We start from the raw sequence: 12,813 nt of genomic DNA on the forward strand, positions 1-12,813 counted from the left end.
AGACACAGACGCAAGCGCTTAGAGTTTGCCAAACGTCATTTAAATTATGATTGGAAGAAGGTGCTCTGGTCAGATGAGACCAAAATTGAACATTTTGGTCAGATAAAGCATCGGCATGTTTGCCGTCGAAACAGAGATGCATTCAAGGAGAGGCACCTCATACACATGGTGAGATATGGTGGTGGGTCAGTGATGTTTTGGGGTTGTTTTAATTCCAGAGGTCCAGAGGCACTGGTTAAGATTGATGGCATAATGAATTCTACCAAGTATCAGGCAATTTTGGCTGACAATCTGGTTGCCTCTGCCAAAAGGCTGGGACTTGGCCGTATGTGGACTTTCCAACAAGACAATGACCCAAAACAAACCTCAAGATCCACACAGAAATGGTTCTGTGACAACAAAATCAATGTTCTGCCATGGCCATCTCAGTTGCCGGACCTCAATCCAATCAAAAACCTGTGGGCTGAGTTGAAGAGGGCAGTTGATAAGCGCAAACCAAGAATGTGAAGGATCTTGAAAGGATCTGCATAGAGGGATGGTCCAAAATCCCTCAAAATGTGTTCCTTAACCTTGTCCAACATTACAGGAAAAGACCATGCTGTTATCCTTGCCAGAGGTGGTGGCACTAAGTACTAAATGAGGAGTGCCAATAATTATGAAACCTTGATTTTGGTGAAATGTATTTTGTATTAAATAATTGTATGATTTTGGTGGGTTCCATTGAAACAATAAAGTACAGTATTTCTCACATGTTGCTATTTTGAGTTTCTAAAGTTCTATATTTGAACATGCTATACTTCTATATTCATACACATGTATTCTGAATTCAGACTGCTATAATACAGCACTCGTGTTGGTTGCATTGCTTGATTGTTTAGCTCTTATTTAGGATTTAGTTCTAGCACAGTTTTGAAGTTTTTAGTTGAGTTTTCTGTAAAGAAATACTTTCTAGCTTACTGGTCTCCTGGGGATAACTTGGAGCTAATATGAATGACTCTACATCCATCCAAGGGTCTTCTTGGGTCGATTGTTACCTTGATGAGCAGGTAAGTGTGCCATTAATTATACAATAGCTCTCATGTGTATATGCATCTGTTTTGATGTTCTCTTTTAGTATTTAATACATTTTGGGCTAACCACATCCATTATAAATCTGTGATATCCTGAACAAAATGACATTGTCATGGCCATAAAATAAAATGTCCTGTGTGATTCCACTGCTAATATTAAACTCCCTACTGTGTGTACAGATGCTGAAGGTGAAGGGTCGCCAGAGACTCCATGAGATCGAGCAGGAAGTTCATAGAGAGCTGAGTGTGACACCAAGCCAATGTCACCAGCCTCTAGTAGAGGTATACTCATACTTTTCCATTCCCTAAACTATAGTACACCATTGCTATATAGTTCACCATTGCTACCACCCACATAGACTGTTTATTTACCTGTTATTGCACCTTTAGTTCACAAAGTACAGTATGAACACAAGAGTATGTTCATACTGTACATCACACAACAGTATGAACTAATGTCTTCTTCCTCTCTTCCATCTGAAGGTAACCATGGAGGGGCAGCAGCTCCTGACTGACAAGGCCAAGCCATCGATTCCTTCCCATGAGCCTCTTGGTTCTGCAGTTCTGATCAGTGGCGACACAGCAGATATGCTCTCAGAGAAACAGGCCCAACCTGAGATCAGGTCAGCTGAGATGCTCCTGGTGGAGTTCCTCAGCCAGACTCAGGTGGAGATTCCACAAGAGGTCAGGGAGGTCATGGACAGCCTGCTGGCAGATGGAGAAGCCCAGGAGAAGAAGGCTGAAGTCCTCGTTGCAAACCTGATCCTCTATCCTCCCTCATCCTCAGAATTTTGTCATGAAGGTCCTTGAGAGCCAGGTAGACAAGGTAAGACTGGATCCTTTATTTGTGCATTTTTGTTAAATACTACACTCTTAAAAAAAAGGGATCCAAAAGGGTTCTTTGGCTGTCCCCATAAGAGTACCCTTTTTGGTTCCAGGTAGAACCTTTTTCGTTTCCATATAGAATCCTCTGTAGAACGGGTTCTACCTGCAACCAAAAAGGGTTCTTCAAAGGGTTCTCTATGGGGACAGCAGAAGAACCCTTTAAGGTTCTAGATAGCACCTTTTTTTCTAAGTGTAGTACTATACCTGTACATGTAATAAGAAATACACTACAAGACGTGATAGATAGTAAAGACATTACAATGCCTCTCTTTCTATTCTATGTGAAGGAGAATACGGTTGAGGCCCTTGACCTTAGCACATGTCCCATACTCCAAACGGCCCTCACAGAGACCACAATGAAGACTGCATACAAGATCATGCTGAAGCAGATTGTGGTACTTGGTTCCACCGTCAAGCATATCATCACCCAGGTGCTTCTTCAAGTAGATCCCCAAGCCTTTCAGGGCGGAGTCTATTTGGAGACACTTGTTATCATCAACGACACCCAAGCTCTTCTGTGGTCTATTCCCTGGGTCGAGGTCACTGAGGAGGAGGAGCTGTCTAACGGTCAGCAGTGCATTGACGCTTATGAGGTGGCTAAGGCTGTCATCAACAACCTGGAGCAGGTGCTAAGCCCAAAACCTGTGCTGGCGAGAGCACTAGGAATCGGGTCACACATCTTGACAAGGTGCATTGTTCATCTCGTAGGTCTATGCATTGCTAAGACAGTGCCTGTTATTTATGCTGCCAACGAAGAGGAGAGACGTATTAATCAGAATATGGTGAACATTTTCTACCTGCTAGATTTATCATTAGTGGAGAACTATTCAGTGACTTCGTAGTGAAGTTTATTCTAAAACTATATCCAATGAACGGACACGGTACTAAACAGCTTGACCAACAGGCTCTGCTCTTACTGGTCGTTAAAATGGCCTCAGTTGCTTTTAACACCTTGAGGAAAATTCCAGGTATGTCTGTGGATGAAAAGCTGTGCCCCCCCTTATGCAACATGAGACAGACAGTGTTACATCAGTTTGGCACGACAATCAAAATAAAAAAACTGGTTGCCATGAAAGGCACGGTGATCATCTCCACCATCCCCAGCGCTATCTGTGAGGGGATCCTGATGGTGTACAAGGGCATCAGTGACATCTATCTGCTTCAAGTCCTCAGCCCACAGTGTCCAATAGCTAGGAGCTGCGAATAGGCTATGGAGAGCAAGCTCTTTGCAGTAGCCCTACCCGAGGACCTTAGGAAGACCATCTACAATCACTAGGGGTCCCGGGTTGGGAAACTGGCGCTGTTCCAGAAGGCTTTCCCCCTGAATGACCACATCAAGTTAGAATACATCCATCGTGTTTCTCTGTCTCGTTCCTCCAACAGAGATGTAGTCTGGATCAACCCCAAATACTTTGTTGCGGACGACGATGAAGAGGTTGTAACATCAAGCAACACAATGCCTGATAATCCTCTTGCTCTCGACATCAGTCAGGCTGCCTTTTTGAAGCAGTTCCCACAGACTGATGTTTTCGAGTCAACCACAAAGGACTGTGGAAAGCCTGTGCAAGACCAGGCTCAGAAGGAGACAGAGAGGAACAAACCAAAGGTGACAAACCTTGATATTGTTCCTGTTATTCTTGTCAGGAAAGTATTTGACTCTGTCTTCCCAGATTCATGTACAATCAAGCAGCAATACGGTTCATGGGAAGACGTCCCACTTTGCAGTGATATGGTAGAGCACATACATATCCAGGTTCAGAAAGAGGCGTTGAAATACCAAAACCAAAGACTGTTCTTACGCACTCTGAAGAAGCTCAACGATGAGCCAGACAAGATGGGCAAATCCTTAGAAGACATCTCACTCTCTATCAGGAGCAAGTACTTCAGGACTTTCCATGAGTGGCCATTGGTTAAAGCCCAGCTATACCCAGACATACGGTCTCTGCTGGTCTGCGATATCATGGTTCGAGAGGTCATGGCTCACCTGAGGCCTACCTTGACCTTCGCCAAGGACACCAAGAAGGGTGATGACCAGCCATACTGCATCAACATCCCGATCAAGAGAGAGACTAGCACCCCGGATGATACAGGTAGAACACTGTTACTGTTGGTGTGGTACATTCAGAATCAGGCCTAGTCTCTTGTAAATTAATTGTATTCCACAATGTTCTTTCATTCACAATTTCACGACAATATCCAATGTAGAGTAAACAGCTACATGTAACAGTCAGCTAACCAGTTGGAGAAGAACAACTTGAACTCTTCACTTCCGTTCAAATGTCCTATCTTGTCACATTTCCATGTCCCCTAGACAAGACCAAGCTGGAGCTTTGCTTTGAGAAAGCCAGCGCTGACAGAATGAAGATTACTCCTCACCCCACTTGAGAAGGTAAGCTACACTATATTCTGTGTTGTCTCATTGATAATATCAGTCAATTTGAATGTTGTCTGTCCTGTGCTGAGCTGCAGCTTCAGCATTGAACGGTTGCAGATGGTGATGGCTTCCTGAGGTTTTTTTTCCACCACAGGAGGCTTCTGAGGGGAGGGGGGCTAATAATAATGTCTGGATTGGAGTAACTGGAATGGCATCAAACACATGGAAACCATGTGTTTGATGTGTTCGATACCATTCCATTGATGCCATTCCAGCCATTCCAGCCATTACTATGAGCCCGTCCTCCTCAATTAAGTTTCCTGTAATTTCGAGGAGAGGAGCACCTCCAGTAGGCCAGGAGTACCAGAAGGCCCAGCATGAGGAGGGAGGTGATGGAGAGGACCACATAGAGAAGTGCGCGAGAGAGAGGGAGACTCGGTCGGTAGCGATCCAGCTGTGTGTCCCTTGGTTCGACAGAGAAAGCAGTGCAGCCAGGGGTAAGGGTAAGGGTGGGGGGAAGGTGTCGTGTGCTATAAGCAGGGCACAACAGGATCCAGGCCAGGGAACCGCCCAATGACGGTGGAGCTAAAAGTCCAAGGGCAATCTCCTCTTGGGGGGATTTGAGGTAGCTAGTGTTGGCTTTATTGGAGAGAATAGAGGCAGGGAGGGAGGGGACAATGGTTATCCCCATTTGTCAGTCAACATCAGTGTGATGATGGTAGCTGTATCGAGAGTCTAGACTAGTAGCCACGTGGAAATTACTTGGGCAGGATAATTGAATATCTTACAATACAGATGGTAAGATTAAATATAGAATACACAGCTGCTGCTGGACCATTGAGTTTGCTGTTGTTTTGTTTTATTGTCACATACACCAGATAGGTGCAGTGAGATGTGTTGTTTTACAGGGTCAGCCATAGTAGTACGGCACCCCTGGAGCAAATGAGGATTAAGTGCCTTCCTCAAGGGCACATCAAAAGATTTTTCACCTTGTCAGCTCGGATATTCGAACCAGCGATATTTTGGTTACTGGCCCAACACTCTAACCGCTAGGCCCCTCAAACTCAACTCTGGACCTCGAAGGCAATTCCACTGCTCTTTTCATTGTTACTTTCTAATCAGGGACTGATTGAGATCTGGGACAACAGGTGGGTAGGGTAAGAGTTGACCTTGTGGGTTAAGAGTTGAATACCCCTGTGTTAGGCTATCTGCCGTGTATGTGTGTGTGTGTGCGTGGTGTGTGTGTGTGTGTGTGTGTGTGTGTGTGTGTGTGTGTGTGTGTGTGTGTGTGTGTGTGTGTGTGTGTGTGTGTGTGTGTGTGTGTGTGTGTGTGTGTGTGTGTGTGTGTGTGTGTGTGCAATGCAGGTTTTACATGTACTTTCAGGAATAGCCTGCTGGAGCATGACAAACATTTGCTGGATAGAGAGATGAGGAGTTAATATACACTAGAGCAGATCTAAAAGAGACATGGGATGAGATTAAAATAATGACATGGCACAAACCTTTGAGATGAGTGAACCATGGTCTGGTATGGTGGGATGCTTGTTGTTATTGATGGCAGCTCTTCAAATCAAATCAAATTTATTTTTATATAGCCCTTCGTACATCAGCTGATATTCTCAAAGTGCTGTACAGAAACCCAGCCTAAAACCCCAAACAGCAAGCAAAGCATGTGAAAGAAGCACAGTGGCTAGGAAAAACTCCCTAGGAAAAACTCCCTAGAAAGGCCAAAAACCTAGGAAGAAACCTAGAGAGGAACCAGGCTATGAGGGGTGGCCAGTCCTCTTCTGGCTGTGCAGGGTGGATATTATAACAGAACATGGTCAAGATGTTAAAATGTTCATAAATGACCAGCATGGTCAAATAATAATAATCATAGTAGTTGTCGAGGGTGCAACAAGCACGTCCGGTGAACAGGTCAGGGTTCCATAGCCGCAGGCAGAACAGTTGAAACTGGAGCAGCAGCACGGCCAGGTGGACTGGGGACAGCAAGGAGTCATCATACCAGGTAGTCCTGAGGCATGGTCCTAGGGCTCAGGTCCTCCGAGAGAAAGACAGAAAGAGAGAAAGAGAGAATTAGAGAGAGCATATTTAAATTCACACAGGACACCGGATAAGACAAGAGAAATACTCCAGATGTAACAGACTGACCCTAGCCCCCGACACATAAACTACTGCAGCATAAATACTGGAGGCTGAGGCAGGAGGGATCAGAAGACACTGTGGCCCCATCCGATGATACCCCGGACAGGGCCAAACAGGCAGGATATAACCCCACCCACTTTGCCAAAGCACAGCCCCCACACCACTAGAGGGATGTCTCCAACCACCAACTTACCGTCCTAAGACAAGGCCGAGTATAGCCCACAACAATCTCCGCCATGGCACAACCCAAGGGGGGGCGCCAACCCAGACAGGAAGACCACGTCAGTGACTCAACCCACTCAAGTGACGCACCCCTCCCATGGACGGCATGGAAGAACACCAGTAAGCCAGTGACTCAGCCCCTGTAAAAGGGTTAGAGGCAGAGAATCCCAGTGGAAAGAGGGGAACCGGCAAGGCAGAGACAGCAAGGGCGGTTCGTTGCTCCAGCCTTTCCGTTCACCTTCACACTCCTGGGCCAGACTATACTTAATCATAGGACCTACTGAAGAGATAAGTCTTCAGTAAAGACTTAAAGGTTGAGACTGAGTCTGCATCTCTCACATTGGTAGGCAGACCATTCCATAAAAATGGAGCTCTATAGGAGAAAGCCCTACCTCCAGCCGTTTGCTTAGAAATTCTAGGGACAATTAGGAGGCCTGCGTCTTGTGACCGTAGCGTACGTGTAGGTATGTACGGCAGGACCAAATCGGAAAGATAGGTAGGAGCAAGCCCATGTAATGCTTTGTAGGTTAGCAGTAAAACCTTGAAATCAGCCCTTGCCTTAACAGGAAGCCAGTGTAGGGAGGCTAGCACTGGAGTAATATGATCACATTTTTTGGTTCTAGTCAGGATTCTAGCAGCCGTATTTAGCACTAACTGAAGTTTATTTAGTGCTTTATCCGGGTAGCCGGAAAGTAGAGCATTGCAGTAGTCCAGCCTAGAAGTAACAAAAGCATGGATTAATTTTTCTGCGTCATTTTTGGACAGAAAATTTCTGATTTTTGCAATGTTACGTAGATGGAAAAAAGCTGTCCTTGAAACAGTCTTGATATGTTCTTCAAAAGAGAGATCAGGGTCCAGAGTAACGCCAAGGTCCTTCACAGTTTTATTTGAGACGACTGTACAACCATCCAGATTAATTGTCAGATTCAACAGAAGATCTCTTTGTTTCTTGGGACCTAGAACAAGCATCTCTGTTTTGTCCGAGTTTAAAAGTAGAAAGTTTGCAGCCATCCACTTCTTTATGTCTGAAACACAGGCTTCTAGCGAGGGCAATTTTGGGGCTTCACCATGTTTCATTGAAATGTACAGCTGTGTGTCGTCCGCATAGCAGTGAAATTTAACATTATGTTTTCGAATGACATCCCCAAGAGGTAAAATATATAGTGAAAACAATAGTGGTCCTAAAACGGAACCTTGAGGAACACCGAAATTTACAATTGATTTGTCAGAGGACAAACCATTCACAGAGACAAACTGATATCTTTCCGACAGATAAGATCTAAACCAGGCCAGAACTTGTCCATGTAGACCAATTTTTTATTTATTTATTTATTTATTTCACCTTTATTTAACCAGGTAGGCAAGTTGAGAACAAGTTCTCATTTACAATTGCGACCTGGCCAAGATAAAGCAAAGCAGTTCGACAACATACAAAAACACAGAGTTACACATGGAGTAAAACAACATACAATCAATGATGCAGTAGAAAAAAAAGACTATATACAATGTGAGCAAATGATGTGAGATAAGGGAGGTAAAGGCAAAAAAATGCCATGGTGGCAAAGTAAATAAAGTATAGCAAGAAAAACACTGGAATGGTAGATTTGTAGTTTGAAGAAAGTTCAGAGATAAAATATAAATAATATGGTGCAAAGGAGCAAAATAAATAAAATAAATAAATACAGTAGGGGAAGAGGTAGTAGTTTGGGCTAAATTATAGATGGGCTATGTACAGGTGCAGTGATCTGTGAGCTGCTCTGACAGCTGGTGCTTAAAGCTAGTGAGGGAGATAAGTGTTTCCAGTTTCAGAGATTTTTGTAGTTCGTTCCAGTCATTGGCAGCAGAGAACTGGAAGGAGAGACGACCAAAGGAGGAGTTGGCTTTAGGGGTGACCAGAGAGATATACCTGCTGGAGCGCGTGCTACAGGTGGGTGCTGCTATGGTGACCAGTGAGCGGAGATAAGGGGGGACTTTACCTAGCAGGGTCTTGTAGATGACCTGGAGCCAATGTGTTTGGCGACGATTATGAAGCGAAGGCCAGCCAACGAGAGCGTACAGGTCGCAGTGGTGGGTAGTATATGGGGCTTTGGTGACAAAACGGATGGCACTGTGATAGACTGCATCCAGCTTGTTGAGTAGGGTATTGGAAGCTATTTTGTAAATGACATCGCCGAAGTCGAGGATTGGTAGGATGGTCAGTTTTACGAGGGTATGTTTGGCAGCATGAGTGAAGGATGCTTTGTTGCGAAATAGGAAGCCAATTCGAGATTTCACTTTGGATTGGAGATGATTGATGTGAGTCTGGAAGGAGAGTTTACAGTCTAACCAGACACCTAGGTATTTGTAGTTGTCCACAAATTCTAAGTTAGAACCGTCCAGAGAAGTGATGCTGGACAGGCGGGCAGGTGCAGGCAGCGATCGGTTGAAGAGCATGCATTTAGTTTTACTTGTGTTTAGGAGCAGTTGGAGACCACGGAAGGAGAGTTGAATGGCATTGAAGCTCGTCTGGAGGGTTGTTAACACAGTGTCCAAAGAAGGGCCAGAAGTGTACAGAATGGTGTCGTCTGCGTAGAGGTGGATCAGAGATTCACCAGCAGCAAGAGCGACATCATTTATGTATACAGAGAAAAGAGTTGGCCCAAGAATTGAACCCTGTGGTACCCCCATAGAGACTGCCAGAGGTCCAGACAGTAGGCCCTCCGATTTGACACACTGAACTCTGTCAGAGAAGTAGTTAGTGAACCAGGCGACGCAATCGTTTGAGAAACCAAGGCTACTGAGTCTGCCGATGAGGATGTGGTGATTAACAGAGTCAAAAGCTTTGGCCAGGTCAATGAATACGGCAGCACAGTATTGTTTCTTATCAATGGCGGTTACGATGTCGTTTAGGACCTTGAGCGTGGCTGAGGTGCACCCATGACCAGCTCTGAAACCAGATTGCATAGCGGAGAGGGTGCGGTGGGATTCGAAATGGTCGGTAATCTGTTTGTTGACTTGGCTTTCGAAGACCTTAGAAAGGCAGGGTAGGATGGATATAGGTCTGTAGCAATTTGGGTCAAGAGTGTCACCTCCTTTGAAGAGGGGGATGACAGCAGCTGCTTTCCAATCTATGGGAATCTAAGACGACACGAAAGAGAGGTTGAACAGGCTAGTAATAGGGGTTGCAATAATTTCGGCAGATAATTTTAGAAAGAAAGGGTCCAGATTGTCAAGCCCAGCTGATTTGTAGGGGTCTAGATTTTGCAGCTCTTTCAGAACATCAGCTGAATGGATTTGGGAGAAGGAGAAATGGGGGAGGCTTGGGCGAGTAGCTGTGGGGGGTGCAGTGCTGTTGAATGCAGTAGGGGTAGTTAGGTGGAAAGCATGGCCAGCCGTAGAAAAATGCTTATTGAAATTCTCAATTATAGTGGGCTTATCGGTGGTGACAGAGTTTCCTATCCTCAGTGCAGTGGGCAGTTGGGAGGAGGTGTTCTTATTCTCCATGGACTTTACAATGTCCCAGAACCTTTTAGAGTTGGAGTTGCACGAAGCAAATTTCTGTTTGAAAAAGCTAGCCTTGGCGTTTCTAACTGCCTGTGTGTATTGGTTTCTAACTTCCCTAAAAAGTTGCATATCGCGGGGGCAGTTCGATGCTAATGCAGAACGCCACAGGATATTTTTGTGTTGGTTAAGGGCAGTCAGGTCTGGGGAGAACCAAGGGCTATATCTGTTCCTGGTTCTAAATTTCTTGAAAGGGGCATGCTTATTTAAGATGGAGAGGAAGACATTTAAAAAAAATAACCAGGCATCCTCTACTGACGGGATGAGGTCAATATCCTTCCAGGATACCAGGGCCAGGTCGAATAGAAAGGCTTGCTCATTGAAATGTTTCAGGGAGCGTTTGACAGTGATGAGTGGAGGTCGTTTGACCGCTGACCCATCTATGAGGGTGCCAGTGTTTGCGGCTTTGGGGTTGTACCTGGTGGGTTCATTAATCATTTGTGTGAGATTGAGGGCATCAAGCTTGGATTGTAGGATGGCTGGGGTGTTAAGCATGTCCCAGTTTAGGTCACCTAGTAGCACGAGCTCTGAAGATAGATGGGGGGCAATCAGTTCACATATGGTGTCCAGAGCACAACTAGGGGCCGAGGGGGGTCTATAGCAGGCGGCAACGGTGAGAGACTTGTTTTTGGAGAGGTGAATTTTTAAAAGTAGAAGTTCAAATTGTTTGGGTACAGACCTGGATAGCAGGACAGAACTCTGCAGGCTATCTCTGCAGTAGATTGCAACACCGCCCCCTTTGGTCGTTCTATCTTGTCTGAAAACGTTGTAGTTAGGGATGAAGATTTCAGAGTTTTTGGTGGACTTCCTAAGCCAAGATTCAGACACAGCTAGGACATCCGGGTTGGCAGAGTGTGCTAAAGCAGTGAATAAAACAAACTTAGGGAGGAGGCTTCTAATGTTAACATGCATGAAACCAAGGTTATTACGGTTACAGAAGTCATCAAAGAGAGCGCCTGGGGAGTAGGAGTGGAGCCAGGCACTGCAGGGCCTGGATTCACCTCTACATCCCCAGAGGAGCAGAGAAGAATAAGTATGAGGGTACGGCTAAAAGCTATAAGAATTGGTCGTCTGTGACGTCCAGAATAGAGAGAAAAAGGAGCAGGTTTCTGGGGGCGATAAAATAGCTTCAAGGTATAATGTACAGACAAAGGTATGGTGGGATGTGAGTACAGAGGAGGTAAACCTAGGCATTTAGTGATTATGAGAGAGATATTGTCTCTAGAAACATCATTGAAACCAGAAGATGTCATAGCATGTGTGGGTGGAGGAACTGAGAGGTTGGATAAGGTATAATGAGCAGGGCTAGAGGCTCTACAGTGAAATAAGCCAATAAACACTAACCAGAACAGCAATGGAGAAGGCATATTGACATTAAGGAGAGGCATGCTTAGCCGAGTGATCAAAGGGTCCAGTGAGATTCAGACAGCTAGCCGGGCCATAGGTAGCAAGCTGGTGGAAGATGGGAGGGAGGTCTGTTTTTAGCCACCTCGTGCGTTTCCGTCTGTGGGTTAGTGGGGTTCCGTGTGGAAGGGGGGACCAGTCCAAGTTGGCAAAATAGTTAGTTATAGTGGCCCAAGAAAAGTGTCCGATAGACCTATTCAGATCGCAGCCGAAAAGACAGCTAACGATTAGCGGGACGCAGATGGGCGATCAGGTTACGTCGCGACGGAGGGGCCAGTTGGATAACTCCCTCGGGCAGATAACGTCGGTGGTCCAGTCGTGAAGACCCGATGGGGCTCCGCATCGGCAGTAAAACGGGTCAGGATAGGTGAGTTGTAGCCCAGGAGACACTTCAGCTGGCTAGCTCAGGAATAGCCCAGGAGTGGCTGACGGAACTCTTCAGCTGGCTAGCTGGCTAGCTCCGTAATAATGTGTGTTAATTCCGTGACCGACGTTGCCAATAGTCACTCAGGTAGCAGCTAGTTAGCTGCAAGATCCAGGTGTAAATGTCCAGAGCCTGCGGTAGAAATCGGGGAAAGGAGAGAGAATAGGTCCGGTATGCTCTGGTCTGAGTCGCGCTGTACAAAAACTGGCGATAGCTTATCGAGCTAATGGATTGCTGAGGACAGCTAACCGTGGCTAGCTGAACTTCAACGTTAGCCAGTGAAAATTGCTAAACACTTGCTAGCTTCTGTTGTGGAATTCAGATGAGGTAAATAATACTTTCTTTTTTTAAATTGGTGAGGCGGGTTGCAGGAGAGTGCTTTGAGGTTGAGTATTTAGAATAAAAAAAAATATATATATATAAAGATAAGTGAATATATATATACACGGGACACGACAAGAGGAGGGTAGAGGACGTCTGAACTGCTACGCCATCTTGGGGAAAAAAATAAAAAAATAAAAAAAATAATAAATAAACAAAAAAAAAAATGTGGGTTTCCAATCTCTCCAAAAGAATGTGGTGATCGATGGTATCAAAAGCGGCACTAAGATCTAGGAGCACGAGGACAGATGCAGAGCCTCGGTCTGACGTCATTAAAACCTGTTAGGGCTAGGGGGCAGTATTGACACGGCTGGATAAAAAACATACCCGATTTAATCTGGTTACCACTCCTACCCAGTAACTAGAAT

The sequence above is a fragment of the Salmo salar genome, chromosome ssa12, assembly GCF_905237065.1.
Source record: "Salmo salar chromosome ssa12, Ssal_v3.1, whole genome shotgun sequence".
Classification (NCBI taxonomy): Eukaryota; Metazoa; Chordata; class Actinopteri; order Salmoniformes; family Salmonidae; genus Salmo; species Salmo salar.